This window comes from Chironomus tepperi, unplaced genomic scaffold (genome assembly GCF_022539635.2).
Source record: "Chironomus tepperi strain 1889 unplaced genomic scaffold, CSIRO-AGI_Ctep_v1 contig_362, whole genome shotgun sequence".
Classification (NCBI taxonomy): domain Eukaryota; kingdom Metazoa; phylum Arthropoda; class Insecta; order Diptera; family Chironomidae; genus Chironomus; species Chironomus tepperi.
Genome location: NW_027226484.1, coordinates 105,295 through 127,368, shown reverse-complemented (window position 1 = coordinate 127,368; position 22,074 = coordinate 105,295). Strand labels below are relative to the sequence as shown.

At 28.3% G+C, this 22,074-nt stretch overlaps 1 protein-coding gene across 4 annotated transcripts in view; it reads left to right on the top strand.

The window, feature by feature from the left end:
• Nucleotides 1–22,074, top strand: part of tai (taiman) — a 161,044-nt gene that overhangs the window by 53,167 nt on the left and 85,803 nt on the right. The window lies entirely within an intron of this gene.

The window sequence follows — 22,074 nt, the reverse complement described above, 5'->3', positions numbered from 1 at the left end:
GGTTTAAATTCGACACTATGCCAGAGCCACACCATCCAAGTGCTGGATTTTTGATTGACTAACCGACTTGTCATTCGAAAAATCAGATTTTGTATCTAAAGATCGGCTCAATTCCATGTAAAATTCAAGTTGTTTTCGAGTTCTGATGAAATTATATCTTGTAATATTTCAAAATATTGCTAGAACTAACATAGGAACTAGATACACTGTTGACATTTATTAGTCACGAGTAGACAACTAGATTTCTAGTTAATGTCTAGTTGGAAGGACAACTATTGACATTCGGATATGAATAGTCATTTCTAGCACGTGGACAAAAATACATTAAAACTAGTCGTTAACTAGACATTAGCTTATCATCAACAAGCATTTTCGTCCACTTGGGCCTATTTTTAGATATTGACTATAAAAATCAGCTGATTCACTAAAAAGTGCTCAAATCAAGACAAATCACTCACAAAATCAGAAAGTTTCAAATAAAAAATTCTATACTTAAATTCAGACCCAACAATTGCACACATGAATCTCAATAAAAAATTCAAAACTGCTCATACCAAAATCCAATAAATTCATATCCAAAAATGTTTCTGGTATAAAATAAAATAAAAAAATCTAAGACTACGTGCGTTGCCTCTTAAGATGGGCCATTCTTTCATGTAATCATCTTCTTCACCCGGGTTATTCATTTATATTTGTATTCTAAGTGGCATTAAATTGTTCTTTAGGCTGTCGTGATCAGGCTCACACACTTCAAAATCAGATATTTTTATTGCACACGAATATACGCACACATTAATATTAAAATTCATTCAAATTTCACTCATTAAAATGTGCTACATAATCATAAATCTCGTCTGTTTCCTTTCCTAATCGTTTTGTGATGTATTTTAATCCATAAAAATTATATTTTCTTTTTTTTTGATTAATTTCTGCCTTCTTTTACTTATATCTTCTAGTTTATTGTTATCTTTGTGAATTTCAAGAAGTAAAAACAAAAGAGAATTACAGCACTTCGCAATTACTTGGTTAAAAATAGTGAATGATGAAGAAATTCTTTTCTTTTTTGTATTGTTGGATGTGTTTTTGTGAATTTTTATGTCCAGATACTCTTTTTTGTGTAATAGTGGCTGTAGACGAGTTTTTCTTATGAAATGAAGTTGTTTTGTTGGTGAATTTAATGTTTTTTCTGCAAAAAAATCTGTAATTAAACTTTTTTTGAGGAAGTTAAATTTTAAAAATAAATGAATGAAGCAAAATCTTCTTAAAATGTTGAATAATTGGAGCAAAACATGTGAAATGAGATAAAAATTTAAATTAAAATGTCAATAAAAATGGTTTGATATTATTGTTTGAATTTTTAATCCTTTTTAAATTATTTACATTCAAATTTTTTTTTGAAATTAAAAATTTTATTTCAAAACTTCATGAAATTTTAAATTTAATTTCAATTTTCTCGAAATTTGAAATTTGAAATTTGATATCAAAATTTTAAAATTCAAATTTAATTTCAAAAGTTTTTAAATTTGGGAAAATATCTACAAAATTTCATAAAATATGAAATTTTCATTACAAAATTTCATGAAATGTTAAAATTTTAAATTCAAAATATTCGTTATGAGTCACTTGATTGACATAAAATAATTGACATTCTAAAAAATTTGAAATATTCGATAACTCACTAGATAGTTTAATTTCATGACATTTGTAACAACCTAAAGGCTAAACAATGTAAATCAATTTTCAGCGATAGGCTGAATCATCAACAATTGTGATAAACAATCCTCATCCTTCTCAGAAAAATATTTCCCGTCATCAGAGCAAAAAAGCTTGACATTTTTTAAAAAGCGAAACAGTTTTGATTAAACAATAATAAATAAATAATTTACTCAATAATAATCTGGATATACAATAAATCATATACAATTAAGAAGACACAGCTGTGATGTTAGCTTATTTAAAAATTGAAAATTTAAAAATTTAAAATCATTAAAAATTCTAAAAAATTGAAAATTTCAAAAAAATTTAAAAAAAAAAAAATCTAATAAGTTAAAATTTAAAAAATTGAAATTTAAGTTTTTAAAAAAATTGAAAATTTTAAAAATTAAAACTGAATTTTAAAAATTTTAAAATTTGAAGATTTGCAAAAAAATCAGTTATGAATTTTTGAAAGTTTTTAAGAATTTCAAACTTAATCTTTGGAACTTCTATCACAGAGTAGTGCACCTTACCAGAAACCTTTACATTTTCTATAAAAACTCTCAATTCATCACCATTCAATCGACGTCAAAAAAAGCTCTTTATATTAAAAATAAATTTATTACAATCTGTGGTGACTAATGACAGCTCAGCTATTAAATTCATCATTAAAAATTCAAATATATATAAAAAAAAATTAAAATTTTCAATAAAATCATTCATGTTACATAACTCGAAGCTTTGGCTTATATTTCTGTTGCTTCCTTCAAAAGAAATGCTATAAATGTTCGAATACATAAAAAAAATATTTAAATTAATTGAGCAGAAATAAAAAAAAAAAAATATTTTTCAATATTGAACACACGCGTTCGAGAGACTTTTAATGTCTATTTTTTCATCACCTTTTTACTGATAAGATACTTTGATTTGCTGGTTTGCAACCTTTTTGAAATTGAGAGTCAACAAGAACAACCCAATCTGTTTCACATGAATCATAAAGTCATGCTAATGACAAGAGACATATTATGTTTAATGCTTGTTGATGTTGATGGCTGTAAGACCATAAAGAGACTTTTTTCAATTTCTTTTTTAGCTCAAAATACAATAAAGTTAATGGAAATGTATTAAAAAACATTATTTTTTGCACAAATTCTTTGTAAAAGTAAATTCATACTTAAGTTCACTTGTGCTGACCAGATGGATGGACATGTTATGAGGTTGCAAGAATGTGGAACATTTAAAGAATTTGAATGGGTGGAAATGATGTTTTTTTGCAAATAAAATATTTTAAATGATGATAGAATCTGTGACTAAGTTAGGTATTTTTAGAAAAACTTTACTGTCAATAGCTATGAGCTAAGATTATCAATAAATTATACTTGTTTATTTTGATGTAAGAAGTATTATGATAACACTGAATAATTTAATTATGTAGGAAAAATTTTTGGGACTTTTTTAGTGTGGGTTAGATAAATATTCGAAAATTTGATCCATAAAATTTCGTGAAATTTCCACTTAAACAACCCTCATGCATGCATGAATAGACATGAACGTGTTGAGTTTTTAGTTTGATAAGAAAAAAAGGTTTAGTCATGAAATTTCTTGAGCTTTTGCGAAAAGGTTGGAAGGTTCGGAAATTTTCTTGATTTCTTGAAATTTTGGAATTTAATTAAAATTGAAAATTCACCAGCACCAAAAATTCACCAGATTTCGAACTCGAATTCATGAAAAAACCATTTTGAACAACTTTATCAATTTGTATAAAAATTTAAATTTTTTAAATTCTTTTAATTTAACGGGTATAAAACTTTTATTTTCAAAATTACATTTTCAAATAATTTTAAATTTTTGAAAGTTTTTCAAAATTTTAATTTATTTTAATTTTTTAGATTTTCAAAAAAATTAAAACTTTTTAAACATTTTTGAATTTTTTAAAAATCTTTTCAATTTTGAATTATTTGACAATTTCTGAATTTTTTAAAGATTTTCTTGAATTTTTCAAAAATTTTTAAATTTTTTTCAATTTTTTTAAGTTTTTTCAATTTTTTAACAATTTTATTGGATTTTTAAAAAGTTTTGAATTTTAACGAAAAAATTTCAAAATTTTTTTAAAACACAAATTTTAAAAATTTTGAAAAAGTTTTTCAATTTTAAAAATATTTCTTAAATTGATATTTAAAATCTTTTAAAAACACAACTTTTCATGAGTGTGCAGCCTTAACGATTAAGCATCAAAACAAAAATCTTTCCTGAATGGTTGCTGGCAGCAACTTACTGGTCATTGAACGGCATTAGCCCAGCTTAACATTACATTTTAACTTCCAAAAGTTCCTAGAATTCAAAATAAAGTCCAAGTATAAAGTGAAATCAAAAGTTCAGTTTTATAAAAATGAAAAGAAAAAAAGTCTTTTGAATGCATTGACGAAAAAATTTTTTGTAAGACATGAGGCGAATGAAAAATAAAAGTTCTTTGATGCTAGAAGGAAAAAAAATCAAGTGACTAAAAGAAATTAAAATTATATTTTTTTTATTTGCTAAAGAAGCAGAAAATGTATATTAAAAAAATAAAATAAAAAATAGCAGTGAAACCAACAGTGAGAGAATTAAGAGAGGAAAAGAAAAAAAAAAATATATGTAAAAATGTATATTGTGAAACACACAACTAAGAAATTCAAAATGTCTGACTTTTGTTTTTTTATTTTTATCAAAAAAAAAAAAAAAAACGAAAACATTTTCATATGATTCTATTTATGTGCGACTGGATTTGGCCTCGCAGAAATACAGAAATATAAAAGAATACAAAAAATTCTTTTTCAAATGCTTTTTTTTAAAACTCGTTCATTTCTTATTCTACACACAATAATACCCAACCGTTCTCTCATGTCTTCTTTCTCTCAGCACTGCAATTGAACTTGAGCGAACGAGTTGCAGTTTAAAATTGAAAACAAATTATTTCATTCGGTACAAAAAAAAAAAAAAAAAAAAAAAATTTTTTGGAAAATAAAAACATTTTTTTGAATGTTTCGTGAATCGTTGCCATGGAGCTTTTATACCTTTACGTCATGTAGAAGTTGATAGTCCAAAAATTCGTTAGCTTGTATTTATGCGTATTAATTATCGTTTTCGCGTCTATTGACAAAACACGCACAGCAAATATAAAAAAAATGCCAGTCGACGCTTCGAAAAAAAAGCCAAGCCAAGAATTGAGGAACATACAGCAAAAATAATATTCATCATCCATATGAGAGTGTAAAGCTAACTATAATGAATATAAGTGACGCAACATTTTTCAGTATGTGTGACAGAAATTCCATAGTGTGAGAGAGTCTCGTCGCTCGTTTCGCAATGGTATTATAACTTATGTGAATAGTTTTTTTTATATTTTTTTCTGATCTTCCTTCTATCGCTTTTTTTTAGTTCTCTTTACTTTTGATGAATTTTCGATTATTTGCGCCTCACATACTTAATGATTACTAAATTTCAATATTTATTCAATCTTGAAATCTTTTTTTTTCTTTCTTTTTCTCTTTCTTTTTCCTTATTTCATGAGGAAATGATCATTGTGTATTATGACATTACTGCGATGAAAGATTAACGTCATGAAAAAAATTTATAAAGATATTAGAGTTGGGCTCCCGTTAAGCTTAAATGGAAGTTGAATTGATTTTGTGAATTTTAAAATTTTGTTTTATGAATTTTAAAATTTAATTTTGTAATTTCGAATTAATTGGATTTGGATTTTGGATTTTGGGAAAGCTCTTAGTTGGCTCTAAATTGGATCTAAGTTTGCTTTTAGTCAGCACAAGTCGATTTGACTACATATACAATTTGAATCGACTTCGAGCTTTGGTTTTTGGGAATTTGAGCTCAGTCGGAATTGTAGATTCTTGATATTTAGACAATTGTCAAGGGCGTCAGAGCTGAAAATATCAGAAGTGGCTTAAACCTTCTGTTTTGAGCTTTAAACTGCTACAATTTTCTACGGGTTTTCTCAAAACTCCATCAATCTTTGTGATCCATGGCAAAAAAATCAAACCCTTCTCACCACCCTCTATCTAGAATATTTTGACAATGCTTCTGACAAGGGTTACAAGCTTTGTGATATGGCCAGCAATTGAGTCAAATAAAAAGCTTTTTGTAATAGCTTAGGCTCCAAGCTAGAGTATGGGTCCAGTAAGTAAGTAAGCCCCTGACTAGGGTCTGTAATTGCCTAGGGTAAATCTTATTGAAATTTGCTAAACTGAGATTAAATTAAATTATTTCATAAATTGAATTTGAAAAGGTCTAGTTTGGATCAAATCTTGATGTCGAATCAGAAGGTGCATCGACTCGATTTCATATCAAATTTGAATTGATTTTAGCAGATCCAAATATTATTACGTTCAGAGGAAGGAAGGTAAATCTGATTTAAATTACAGAAATTCCGAGAATTGTATTATTGATAATTGAAAAAAAATTGTTTTTATATAACGTGATCTGATCAAATTTTATAAGATAATTCACACAATAATTGATTTTATTTTGCAATTTTTATCTCAAAATCTCAAAACACAATAATCCCGTTAAATCACTCAAAAATCTGCAAACATTGAAATTTATATAACTAAAAAATTATGATTAATGATGAATGTGCATAACGGCTGAATGAATGAAAAGAACTGACGAATTGCAGTGTCATGTCATAAGTAATCAACTTGATATTTTCTCAATATTCCCTCTTATTTCTTGAAAACATATTTATCAGGTCAATAAATTCAATTTTGAATACTAAGTATGTGATTTTGTTTATTTCAAGCTATCAAGATCATCATGTAAATTAAAATTAGTGACTGATAGCAGAACTTGTAAATATTTTCATTCATTTCATGTTTTTCATACTTTTTTTCGATTTCTAAACACTTTTTAACTTGCATGGCTTCTCAATTTGAGGAAACCTCAATTTTGCTGTTTACTGAATTATTCAATAGTCTTTGTCACAAAATAAATGTAATATGAGATTGAAAAAAACACAAGGCATGAGTTTTGCATTTATTTTATTTTTTCTGAATATTTAAAATGTGTGAAAAATGCAAAGTGTTGTTTAATTTTTTTTTTCTTTCTTTCTTCTCAAATGTTTGCTTTTAGAAAAGAATTTTGTTGTGGAAAAATTTGAAATTTGAAATTTTTTTGTTTCTTATTTTTCTTGAAAAAGTCTGCAGACTTTATAAAGACCGCAGGTCTTTAAGTTGTGAAATGCTCTTTGGGGAGCGTTCAGTTGTTAGGTACCGGGGAGATTTGTTATTTTTGAAAGACCTCCCCACCTTCTAAGTGGGTCCTAAAAAGGGGATTCTCAAAATTAAGATTGAATCTCCAAAATTAAGAGAGAATTTTGAGATTATTTTCATGAAAAACCTTGCTATTGAAGAGTTTTTTCTGAAAAGAAAAGGATTTTGACCCCCAAAATCTCATCCAAGCCCCCCTACCCTTAATTTAGATCGTTACTCAATAAGTGAATGATTCCTTTTGAATATTGTATAATTCTCAATTTCTCATGAATTTCGATTTGACTTCCAACTTCTGCATCAAACAAATAGAACTTAAATCAGTCCAAACTGACCAATTTCTATTCTAGTAAAATTGATAAAAACGTCAAATTAATCCAGATTATTTTAACATAAAATTAATCAAGAATTTTCAAGAATTTTTCGGTCATCAAGGTTTTTAAATGTTTTGATTACCATTCAAGTCATTATCATTTCACGTGCGAAAATATGGATAAGTGATAATCGAATCACACGCAAACTCTAAATAAATATTCACATTTCAAATCAATTAAATTCAATCAAATATTATTGAAATGTCTTCTTTTATGACTATTTGAAGTACTTGCAATAAAAAGTATTAAGTATTCTTAATAAGTTGACATTAAATAGTAAAGTTTCGTCGATGAAAAGCTCATTATACAACAATGTAGTCTAAAATGCCATAAAAAAGGAATTTTTCACATAACGTGCCGTTAATAGAAAATACTAAAAAAAAAATTAATTTATAAAATAAAGTGAATATTTATGAAACAAAAATAAGAATCTAAAATTTTTTTTTCATTTTGTGGCTTTGCAACTACAGAAAAAAAAGTATCACATTGGATTGTCGTGACTGAGTACTTCAATATAAATATTGCGCCGTTCATACTGGCTGGTTTGGGAATGTTTTTTTGATGAATTTGAAATGCATTTTGGATGTGTCTCATTACTGTCTTGTGAAACATAACTCATATACAATATACAATGCTATCGTATTGTATTAAATAAATACTTTAGTTTTTTTTTTTGTGTGTCTTTGCCATTGTTTATCATCATGACGGCATTACAATGTATGTACATAAGTATGAAAAAAAGTCAGCATAATGTGCGATTTATTACATAGTTTTTTTTAAATGAATTTCTAGAAGATTTTTAATTCACGTATGCATCAGGGGTGATGTCAAGAATAACCAAGTAAGGAGTGTAAAGGGTCGTATGTGGTGCAAATGTTATTGGACGAAGGGTACCGATTGATGTTAGGTTTGGTTTGGTTTGGTTTTTAAGGTGGGTATTTTCATGAAAATTCGGGTTTCCTCTGTCATGCGGGGAGGTGGGCATGAGTCTGAATGCCAATATTTTCGGTCAATCTCAGCAAGGGGGTTGAATGATTGTCAGGAGGTAGAGCACAAGAGAAAGGAGGGTTGACTCTTAATATCAATAAGTCAGGGACATATTCAGCAAGGGGAAGGCAGATAAACTTCAAAACCTACCCCCCATAAGATAGCTTTGGGTGTCATCCGCCCTCCTTCCCCTCTTCTAAATACCCCCCTTTTGTCATACATGCTACAAACAATTAACCGTGGATGGTGTGCATGTGCCTAGTCATAATTTATTCGAAAGTTATAAAGTTTCTTCTGCTCGCATTTTAAGAGGATTTGTTTTGTTTTAAACATTAAAAAATAATCGAGCGAGAAATAAAAAAAAAAGTTTTTTTTCTTTACATGAAAATTACAGCAAAAAAAGGGCTTGACGCTGATGTAAACAGAGTTGCTGTAGAGCAATTTCTTTTGCACTTGAACAAGGCTATTTATAAACATTAATTTGTTGAGCTTTACATTTTATATTTACGAGTTTGACGTTTTTTGTCGGGGTGTTTATAAGTCTGGTATGAATATTATTTGATGATAATCAGAATCAGATTGAATGATATTGATGGTTGTGAATGATTAAGTAGAGTTTGTAGAGTTTGTAGGAATTGAACAAGCTGAACAGTTTGAATTCTGAGGAATTTGACTCCTAAGTCAATTTCCTTTAAATTTCACAAATTCAAATTTATTAAAATTGCTCCATAATCTTCCAATTTATCTTCAATTCCTGTACCTTCCAACCTGCTTCAACCAGCTGTAACTTCCAATAAAAAGCACAACAGTTCAACGCCCTAATAACACCTCTGATCTTGTACTTGTGCATGCAAGTGTTACTGTTCTGTATAAACCTTACAGAACATAATCTTACACACCTTTTTATCCCTTTTGTGACATTCATTGTACTTAATGCTGCACGCACTTTTGTTAGTGCCTGTCATAATAATTAAATTCAAAATTTTAACCGCCATTTAATTCCTCATTTCTTATAAAAAAAATTATTAAATATGACTAAAAAAATGAATATTCTTGGAACGTGCTAATGTGCCCGGAATGAATAAAATTGCACTACGTGTGGGATATGCGATTATGAATGGTAGCAAAATTTTATATATCGGAGATACGTGTTTATGTGCCTAAAAAAAAATTCATTTTTAAGTCGATTTTAATAATTCTGGTTGATTTAAAATGCAGGGATTTGGGAATGAAGGTTGTTACTAAGTTAGGGGTCCATTTATTGGGTTGGGGGGCGATGTGGTATGGCATGGTATAGGTACCTATTGGTACAGTACAAGTAAACCGTCTTGTACCATTGTATCATGCTAATATCATATCTATACCTTGTCATACCCAAGAAATCAGCCCCAGGAAGACTGTAGCTTCCAATTCTAATTGATCCTCATTCATTGACATATGCCAAGGATGATGCAGCAATGTAAGCAATTCAATACTTCAAAAACTATAAATCAGAGCTATTCAAATATCAAAAATCGACACATCTAGATCCAATATGGTGAAATAGCCAGCAACAGCACACAATGTAACAATTTTTAGAATATTTTGCTGTCCATTACAATGAATTTATTCAAACAGAAGATTAATTCTATCAGAAATGTGAGACATATGGACGTGTTTTATAAACAAAAACATCACATGATTCATCATCTGCAAAATGATATAAATTCCAAAAAACAATGGAATTTAAGCTTAACTACATCATCGACCGTCGCCGTCGTCCACCCACCAAAAATTTCTATTCATTATTTTTGGATATTCTGTTCTGTTTTTGTTATTCATTTTTTTGCGTCTTTAAGCTACATCCAAAAACTGTTGAGAGATATCTTTTGTCATAGACTTTTAAGCTGTTTATTGCTCTTTTGGTTTTCAATCACGCACGTTTATTATTGTTGTGTTGTGTTTCCTTTTTGCTTCTCCACAACATTCTTACTCACTTACTTTTGATTAAGAAAATGTGTAACAAGAACGTAGAATAATCATAATAAAAAAAAACAGGCGAAATGAGTTGTGGAGATACATAGAGAAAAATATAATAATATTAAAAACCGGTTCTTTACATCCATTTTAGATATTTTTAAAGAAACCAAACAAACCTTTTTTACTCTTTTTTCATCCATCCATCCTTCGATTCCTCCGATCGGTTCGTTCGTGCGGCAAAAAGGCAATGTCTATGATACACAAATATGAGGATAGAAAAACGAAAAAAAAAGCCAGAATGAATTTTTTTTATTAAAATGTAGTTTGTGAAGAGCGATGTTAAAAAGGAATCAGAGGAAATTGGAATTGCATCTGTTTCTCGTCGTCGTCTTTCGTTCGTTTTGAGAATGTGTGCTGCAACTGCATTTATGTGTGTTTTCAGAACATAAATACAACATTTTTTTGTTGAAACACACACAGAGCAGTGGACTTTACACGTGTGCACATTTTATCAAGATTTCCTATGGCCTCAGCAAATACATCATTTTAGTTTCGAGACTAAAGTAAATTGTTTTGAGATATGTTGAGGAATTTTGAGGGATTTTGTGGATTTTCAATATTTTTTGAGGATTTTAAGGTTAATTTTTGAAATTTGTCATTTTTTTGAAATTTCATCAATTTTAATTTGAAATTTAGTCAAATTTTAATCGAATTTTCAAATAATTCTTTCAAAATTCAATCTCAAAATCCAAAAAGTTCTTCAAAAAATCCCAATTAAGATCCAATCTCAACTTCAAACCTCCCATTCCGCAATATCTAAAATTAATCAAAATTTTTCAAATTAAAATTCACATTCAATCCAGCAATTAAAACTAATTTGATGCTCATTCTGTTAACAGAATGAATTTTGACACCGGAAGTGGATATAAAATCCCATAAAAAAAATCTAACAAATTATGATGAAATCTGAAATTTTGTTCGGCATGACTCATTGAATTGCTTACATTGTTGTATGCAACTTCCTTTAAATGGTTCTTAATATTCCTTAAATTACAAGGTTAATATGCAAATTTTCAATGCCAACTTTCCATATGACGGACCTTGAATTACTTTAAAAATTCATTCACACTTTAAAATTGAAAATTGAAATTCCGGACATAAAAATTTCAATTCTATTGCATAAGAAGCATGCCTATGACTAACATCAGAACCACTCATCAACATAATGAGAGAAATATAATGCAACTGATCACTTTCGATTTCTGTGAGACGGCGACTCTTAGGCCATTGACGACCTTTTTTTCTCTTTTTATTTTTTCTTTATTTTTTCTTCATCAAAAAACTTCTTTTGTGTAAATAAATTCTCTTGCTGTTTTTTGTTTTATTTCTATGATACATAGCAAGTCAGTGATGTTGGTATTTCTCAGACATGGCAAAATATAAAAAAAATGCAACGTTGCCAAATTTTACCTCACATTTTTTTCTCTCTTCATTTGACATTTGATTTATCATGTAGTTATGAAATGTTTTTTTAGTGCTGTGCTGTTAAATGATTTTTGAGGTTTAATTATTATTACCATTGCATATAAATGGCGATTCACGTGTAGCTTTGTATAATTATTGAAAAGTCATGAAAAATTGATTTTTTTTAAATTGTTAGCTGGAATTGAATGTTAAAAAATGTTGAAAAATTGATGTAATATTTGTCTACAAATTCTGATTCATACACAGCGTCTAACGTGAGCCCCCAAAAATAAATTCCATAGTATTTTTTTTATTTTTATATCTACGTACACAACACACACGGCTTGATATTATGCAAATATTTTCCTATAGTCAAGCAAATAAAATTTAAAATATTTAATGATAACAGAAGAAACGACTGTTTAATGACAAAGAAAATATATATTTATATTTTTCTAACATTTTTAAATTTAAATGTTTTATAATTAAAAATAGAAAAAAAAGCGTTTAAGAAATTAGTCCAAGGTGCAGCAACTCATTAAGTTTTTTTTTTTGGTTTTTTATCAAATTTTTTATGAAGTTTTTAATTAAGTTTAAGCAAAAAATGTGTATTGTTCAGAAACACGTTGAGCTTAACTTTATTTACTTTGTGATTTGAGCAAATATTAATTTTGAGGCATAGATTCAACAAAAAGGATCCAAAAATGAGTTAAGAAGACAAAAATGAGACTCTTTTGGGTATTTTGAGACATATTTTGACCTTAAGCGACACAAGGGCTCTATGTTACAGAAAGTTGATAGTCAAGCGAAGCTCAGAGACAATTTAGACTTCATGTTGACACATTTTCCTATTTTTTGACATGAGTATGCTCGTGAGAGCTTCTCTTAGCTAACTCTGCTCTTAAGAGCATGCTAGGGTGCTTGTGGCCGCTAGAGCACATCAACAGTAAGACGCTCTAGCAGACTACCCACAGGTTGTTGTGCTAAAGACAACGTGTCGGTTGATTTCGATCCAATTGATTTCGATCCCATTTTTACAACCAAAAAATCCAGTTCTGTGCATCATGCCACTCAGGAATAAATATTAAATAAATCTCAATTTAAAAATCCCCAATTCCGATTAAAAATGAATTAAGAATTTTTGATAACATTTGCATTTTTCGCTTCATTTTTTTTTTAATTAAATTTTATTATTTATTTAGAATTGATCAACTCAGAAATCCATTAAAAATTATTCGCAAACACAAGCATTTGGATTTTACGACTTTAAAAAAAGAATTTAATTTATTATATGTGGGTCACATGTAATGATATTCCCAGTATTCAAATAATTATTATTATTATTTGCATCAATTTTACATTAAATTGTAATAGATATTGCACATCTGAAATCTACATGTTTGTTGCTGTTAAAATTGTTAAAATAATGATTCGTATAAAAATGTTAAAGTTATTTAAGACGAAACATCGTAACGGAATTCTGCAGAATACATGATAGTTTTAGATTACATTTTAAATGGGTATGAATTCTTGAGAATTGAATTGAATAATTTTAAATGGATTTAATTTTTTATTCATGATGAATTTTAAATTTTGAATTTAGTTTAAATGAAGGTTTTGTTGTGCTTTTTTTGAGATTTTTGATCAAAAAATTGAGAATTTAAATTCAAAAAAATTTTTTAAAAATATTCAAAATTCAAAATTCTTAGAAAAATTCAACTTGAAATTGAGAAAATTCCTCAAAAATTATTCATTAATTAATAAATAGCTTCCTTTGATAGCTTCTGTTGCTCTCGAAACATTCAACCTCCTAGTATTCTACGATTTAATTTAATTTATGCTAAATTTACGCAAATATATTAAGAATATGCGACTAGATTAGATTAGAATATAGTAGAACATTGTAGACTAGAAAAACAATACGAAAATCACTCGTAGATTCATCGCCTAAGAATCACAATTTTTGTTGTTGTTGTACTTCTTGAAAATCTTTTGTTTATTCAAAATTTAAAAGGTGTTACGAATTTGCGTCATCATCCAAAAGATGCTGACTTTTTTTTCTGTGTCGTGTGTCACCATAGAAAATGTTCACCATAGGCAAAAAAAAGGAAATATGCTAGAAAGTTTCCTTTTATGCATGATGGAGATTTTAGGTATTTTATTGCGACTTTGTGGATTTTTTGAGATTTTTTTATCAATTTTTCTTTTTGAAAGATTTTTGGATTTAGAATTTAAAATTGAATTTTATTCAATATTTTAAAATTTTAAAATTTAAATTTTAAATTTTAAAAAGATTTTGAATTTTTTTAAAAGTTTTAAAAAATGTAAAAAATTTAAAAAAGTGTTGAAAATTTAAATTTTAAATTCTTTAAAATTATTTGAATTTTTGAATTTAATTTTTCTAATTTTTTTTTATTTAAAATTTTTAAAAATATATTTTTATTATCAATTTAGATTTGTCTTACTATCTCAAATAAATTTAATTACTCAATAGTATTATGAATCATATCTTCAAGTAAGTCAATTTAACTAGAATCAATTTGAAAGTATTACAAACAATAAAACTTTCAATTTCTCAAACTAAAACAATAAAAGCAATAAATTTTTCACATTTATATTTCCGAAAATTTACAACTAAAAACAATAAAAAATGACAAAAAAGTAACATATTTTTTCAAAAGTAGGTTAACATGATATTTATTTTAAAATAAAATTGTATATATTTTTATTTAATGACAAATTATTTACGCATTAGTAGATAGAAAAAAAGACACAATTTTTTTTTATAATATTTTTATCTTATCAATGTATACGTCATCATGTACACACACATAATGATTGATAAGCAGCATCTTCTGAGAAGTCTTTTTTTTTATATGTAGCAGATGATGATATGTATAAATGAATATGTTGATAGAAAAAGTGATGAGAGACAAAAAAGTGTTACACAATCGACTAGATTACAGTGTTCAACGTCTTCATATACAGTTAGTGTACATCCATTATATTTATTTAAACATTAAAGTAAAAAAAGCGCGTTTTTTTGGTGTCTTAAAAAAATTTAATTAAATATCAAAGAAACAAGACCAATATGCGAAAGATGTAATGGAAAAACACTGAGCTTGAGAAGGTTTAAGGTTGCCTTAAAACTCATTAATTATAATTTTTATTTTTTCATCTCTCATATGGTGATATATACACTAGCTATGTACACAATACAAAATAAAAAAATATTAAGTGTGCGGTGTATATATCGACACACCTTTGACGTTTTGATTTTATCTCGCAAATTATGTCTATTCAATAGAGAATTGTTGTCTTCATATGGTTCCTTCGTACAACAAGTAAGATTGATTCCAGTATGAAAATAATAATAATAAAATTTGTGTTTGTGAAACGAGTGAGCTAGTTGAAATCCATTTTTGAAAAAATGTGGATGGACAGGGAGTTATGGATTGATGGATATTTTGAGAAAATGTGTTAAGCTAGCTGAGCTCAAAGCTTAGTTTAACATCGAGTATGAAAAGATTGTCTCAAATATGTAAAAGATTCGAGCAGACTTCATGTTCTCCTATCCTATATGAATATTTTAAATTTAAAAAAATTAAATTTTATTTTAAAAATATTTTTAAGAGCAAACCAAATAAATTTTCATGACTTTTCAAGGATTTGAACTTAAAACTGCTGTGCTTAGTCTTTGTAATTAGTCTTTTTGTCAGTTTACCAACGACAACTTTACTACATGTATCAAACCTTGAACAAAAACCTAATATATACTGACTATAAATACCCAAGTCTTTTTTCGAATCATGTGAATAGCAAACACAGTTCACATCGTCCCTTTGTAGGGCTACAGGATGTTATGTCGACATAAAAGTGGTGCAAAAAGAGTTTTGATAGCTGTGGCTTAGTTCAATATACTCTGATTAGCCCTGCGACGCATGTACCGCTAAGCTCAGTACCTTTTGGTTCTGAATACCTTTGCCGGATTTGAAATAAAACTGAAAATTTAGCTCCATGTCATTCTGACTCTAGCATCAGTCTAGATTGGATGAAATCTAGCTTCTGATCAGAGTCAATAATAAAGCTTGATTTTCGGCAATTTCTCTATCGTGTGCTTTCAGAGCTTAATCTCAGATCTAGATTCCAAAAAAGTCTTTGCTAGTCCACAACTTCAATTCTAATTCCCCGAATTCATTCAAAAAATTTCAAATAAATTCACCCTAAACTTATTCAACTTTATTCCATTAAAATTCAAAATTTATACCTAAAATAGCTAAATTTTATTCCAAAATAATGTAATTCGCCACATGTCGACCAAAAATAGCAAAGCAATCACCATCCAAGCAGCCTGTACAATTCCATTAATAATCCCATTTCATTGTCTTTGAAATTACCTCTTTTTTTTCGTACAGTTTAATTAAATTTGCCCAAAAAAAAACTGAAAATGCTCACTTGAGATTCTAAATAATGACATGTAATGTAATGCATAGAAGATGAGGCGGGAACGACACAAAAATTATAAAGAACAAAAAAATACTGTTGCTATTGTAGAAAAAATTCCGTTGTTACTGCCGCAAGAGGAAGCTGTAACTGTAAGTGCTCATTTTTTTTCTGCAGTAGGTAACTAAGAGCTGTAGAATCTGCGACTGGTATTTTTCTACTTATATTCGCATCTATGCCAAAGCGTAGACCTTTAAGGCATTTAAAATAAAGCAACGTTGCCTTAATGAATGGCAAATGAGAGCAACAAGATCTCTCTTTTTTTTTGGCTTACATCATGCTGTTGATGGGTTATGATGATGATCATGATAATGATGTTTTCAAATAATATAAGAAAATAATCTGTTTTGTTGGTAGTGGGGGGATGTGTTTAGTGATGATGTGATGTTGCTGCTGTAACAAATTGAGACTTATTACATAGAAAAAGCTTTTTTAAAACGTTTTGTATGTTAATGTTGCTTCCATTTTTGTGGTTAGGTAGACAATGTTTATCAGTTATGGGTAAACTGTGTGTTGCGGCACATTAGGTACCGTCAAAGTCATGAACAGGACGCCGTGTGTGATTTTAGTTGAGGGTTACCAACAAGGTGTACCCCGAAAATCAAAAGGTTGCCCACCACTCATCCAGATCCTTCATTAATGCCTTAATGCGAGTAACATCTTGTTGTAGCTTATTGCGGACCATAGCCAGCATAAAACATTATTGCGAAAATTTTGACATTTTGATGCTTAAGCTTTCTAAATTAAGGTGCGGTTTTCAATGAAAATTTTATGTTTTCGATAATATTTATAACTCAATAAGTAAGACAAGGCATTTTATCAATGTCACCATATTATAATAAAGCTGAAATATTTGCTGTTCGCATTAAAATTAAGACATATTTTCTGCGATTTTTATTTAATGATTATGTCACATTGGAATTTTTGCTAATTTATTAATGAAAACAGTTTTGACAGATCCATAGCATTATGACATGTGACTTCCTCTGTAACTTATGGAGTGGAAATTAGAAAAAAAAATGTTTTTTTTTACATTATTGCGTATTGAATGGTTTAAGGACGGCTGATGATGGGAGGGAATGATTTGGGAGTGATGTAAGTTGGTTTTGCGGATGGAGGGAAATTGGTTGGGTAAAGGATTTGGGTAGGAATGACTAGTTTAGACCTCATTAGCTGGAGCCATTAGTTCGAATCAAATTTTGTCTCATTTGCGTCATTAGCCAGAGTTCAGCTCGAATTTTGAATGGAATCAACTCGAATTTTGTATGAAAAAGTCGACTCAAATCTGCTCAAGTCCATATACAAATTCAAATTCGACTTCAAGCTCTGAAAAAGTTTCATTTGAATTTTATTTAAATATCTCTTAGAGTAGGCAACATTGTCAATTAAGACAACAAATCCACTAAAAAACAGTCATCTATGTTAAAATCGCGAATAAAAAAAAATATATGCAAAGGTCATACTTAATTACTTGGCTGACCGTACAGATCAATTGTGATCCATAGGCAGTATTGTTAATTACTTATTGTTAAGCTCAATACTGAATGTGCAATAAATGGTAGACACTATGGGGTCTTTTATGGGGCGTTTCATTGTGTTGATCAGGGTGTCAAAATTGCAATGTTGTGGCTAAGAGCGTTACTTAATGAATAAATGGCTATCTAAATTTTGGTAATTTATTTAATTTTTTGAAATAGAAAAATTGCAATTTTTAAGCATTTTTCACACAAAAATAGTTAAAATTTCAGCTTAAATAGTTTTAAAATTCCAAAAAATTTAAATTTAATCAAATTTAAAATTTTCAACTCTTTACAATATGCAAAAAATTACCAAATTCCTTGCAAAACTATTATTTTTAACCATCTGCCATAAAAAAATTCCCCTCATTCCTCATCGAGCCCCTCAGTCCATATTTTCAAAATAATTACGCAACATTCTCATAATTGCTGAAATATCAAGACAAACAGATACACATATTGTTTCCTCTCTTAATCACATTTTAGTTAATTCCATTCCTTAAACAATTTTATTTTATATATTCGCCTATTTAACAGACTCTTGGTTCAGAAACTTAATATTATTATTATTTGTGTTGTTATTTTGTGTGAGAATATAAATCGAAACATGTTAAACATATGATTGATGCCAAACGGCTTGATGGGGGGATTATGAAAAAAAATAATAACATTCTGCTACAAATATTAATTCGTCTCAAGGTTAAGATTCTGATCATACATATTTTTCGTACCATGTCTATGTGCTTGCCTTTCTAAACCAAAAACTTTTTTTTTATTTTATTTCACTTCTCCTTCATTCTTCATTCAAATTAGAGAAACGAAACATATGTGAGCTGGTATGAAAAAAAAAAGTTTCTCTTCTCGCATAAAATACCAAGCCATATCACAGACATAATCGCTTGCTCATAATATCTAGTCGTATATATACATTAAAAAAGCATTTTATTTTGAATATTACAATAAGATATTACGAAATAGATTAAATATCATGCTTCACGTTGTGAGAGAAGGTGACTCATAGGAAAAACGTGCGTACTATGATAAAGTACTTTAAGGAGTACACTGATTCTTGTTATAATGTTGGGTGTATAATTTTTCTTCTCTTTTCATACTGCATTCGAAGTCAAAGTTGAATCGAGATGGAGAAAAAAAAAGGTGCAGTGATCTAAATTTTCTGCTGACATAAATATAAAATCTCTGACGTACGATATCTTTTTTGTGTAAATTTTTGCACAGAATAAATGTAATTAAATAAAATTAAAGTACGTGTACACGATTAATATCTGTCTTTTTACAAATAACGTAAATTACAAGGTACCAAATCAATTCTAAAGCTTGAAATGAACTCAAGTTACCAAACCCTTTTCAAATCAAAAATCAAAATATTGTCATGAGAACCACATTTGAATTATAGAGGACCAAACTTAAATTACCAACCATAGAGAACATAAATTTCTAAAATTCATATCAATGTTTCAAAGGACCAAACCTATTTTACAGTTAACTAAATCTTAATTATAATGATCCAAACCCAATTAAAGAAGAATTAAACCATATTTGCATGTAATCGAATTTTACAGAGAACCAAAATCACTCAACAAATAATCAACACCATTTTAAATACAATCAAACAGGAACCTAAACCTAAATCTCAGTGAATTGAACCAAATTTAAAGAAAATCAAATCAAAATTCCAAATATTCAATTGAATTTAACAGAGAAATTCTCTAATTTTACAGAGAATCAAACCCAAATTGAAGAGAATCAAACTCATTTTACAAAGAATTAAACCAATTTAACAGAGAATTTTAACTCATTTTAAAGAGAATCATGTCCATTTAACAAAGAATCTTACTTACTTTACTAAGAACCAAACCAATTTTCCAGAATCAAACCATTTTTAATTCTTCTTTTCCAAATCTAAATTAGAATTCTAAAGACTTTATTTTGTAAAGATTCAATCTTTAATTACACCTAACTAAATCAACCAATCTGAATTCACAGAGAACTAAATCTGAATTACGCAGAACCATACTAAAATTGTTTCATAAACTACATATCTCTATTTCCCAGACAACCATATCCAAAATAGCAGATATAAAACGACAGACGACTAATCCTAATATCAATCCACTTTCATCAACTAATCTGAATCATAAAGAAATTTTCCATCGCACTCGATTCACAAAAAATATGCGCAAAAAAAAAGTTTCAATCATAAAGTCATTAGAAATTATAATTTTATCATCCATTTGACAATTCAAATTTGAAGATGAATGAAACAGCAGACCAGACAATGTTGTATAAGGCACTACGGCTTTAGCAGAAATAATATAATTCTAGCCAGTTTTCTACTTTCAATGGCTGTTTAGAATAGCGTGACAATTATAACACAGACCAGATATGTGTGCTACAGAATATAAAGTCTCAACATTCGAGCATGCAAATTTTTGTGCTGTATTTTTGTTCTGAAAAATAACATAAAATTTCCAGCTTTACTTTCGTGATTTTTAATGACTGAAAAATGGTAGACTGTATGTATGCTTAAAAACTAGCTTCAGCATACAATGTCTGACTTTTTTAGAGCTTGATGTAAGCCAGATACGCATTAATATTTCATTAGTGTATAACTTTTAACACACGAGTTACATTAGACTGGATGGAAAATATAAAAATCGAAACGCAAGACTCTTTTTCAGTTATTTTCTTAGACATTCATCTTCTCGCATTGCTATTCAAATTAGTCAGTCACGTGTTACACTCAATCGACTGTTTTTTTTTTGACGCAACTCGTTGTTCAAAATAGTTTCTTTTAAAAGCTTAGTATTATGCAGTATTATACAGTCTTATACATTGTCGTATGCATATCTGCGGATGTAAAATAATTACATAAAGTTATCAGAGTTTTAAAATTGATTTACATAGGCTTAAGCAACAGTTGTTGATGGATTGGTGAATATTTGAATTAGTTTGATTAATTTGATTCAATTTATTTTTTAAAGCTGAAATAAGCTTATGCTGATTGAATATTGGAAGTTAAGCTTGTTATAAACATAGTTGATCAAAGTTGGTCAATCAAGCTAAATTCACTAATTTACTCTATATTGCTTCATTTCTAATAAATTTAAAAATTGAATAAATTTCGTTGAATTCAGCTAAAATTGACTTAAATTCGCAGAATTCAGCTGAAGTTGACAAATTGACTTATTTTAGCAAAATTCAAATTTAGCTGAATTCAAGCTCAATTCAGCAAATTTAGGTCAATTTGTCAGATTTGGCTCAATTCAGCAAAATTCAATCAAACTGTCAAATATAGCTGAACTTAGCAAAATTAAGCCAATGTGTCAAATTTAGCTGAATTCAACAAAATCAATATAACTTGTCAAATTTATTGAATTAAGCAAAATTAGATTAATTTTACTAAATTAGCTGGCTTAAGTAAAGTTTAGTCAATTTGCCAAATTTAGCACAATTCAATTAACTTAAGTCTATTTCTCAAATTTTACTGAACTTAGCGAATTTAAGTAAAATACCTGAATTCAACGAAGCTAAGTCAATTTGTCATATTTTTCTGAATTTAGCCAAAATAAATAAATTTGTAAAGTTTGGCTGGATTCTTCAAAATCAAGCCAATTTGTTGAGTTTGTTAAATTTGTTGAATTTAGTTGAATTCAACAAAATCTAATTAATTTAGCAAATTTAGTTGATTTGAGTATAATTCAATCAAATAGAAAATGAAGCTAAATTCAGCTAAATTTCTACAAAACTTCATAATTCTTCATAAATTCAGTAAAAAAATTCAATTTCAACTCAACATTCAGTTAATTATTATACAGTAAATGAATCCATGTTCTCAACATTTTAATAGTCCCTACAATTTAAATTAAATGCAAAAATCTCCATCCACACAACATTTCAACCTACAACAATGTAAAATTCTATTCAATACATACCGTTTTGAGATCTAATTTTAATTCAAACATAAATTTTTTTACCGTTTAATTAATTACATTTTTGCACACATAGAGTGTTGCATCTACATCTAGTGATGTGCAACAGCATATCGAAGAAATGCAAGACCATTAAAAAAGAATCCGAGTAGGAAACAAACTTACAAGCTTGTTCGTTTGCTATCAATTAACATTTTTTTTTATTTTCTAGAACAAATAATAAAACTTTTTTTTTTTCATATCTTATTTTGTGTAAATTGTTTAAACAAAGAAAGAATGGATGTGGAATAGGAAAGAATGTAGATTACGGTCGGATGTGCTTGAGAATTTTTTTATCAACATTATACGTATATGCTTGTGATGC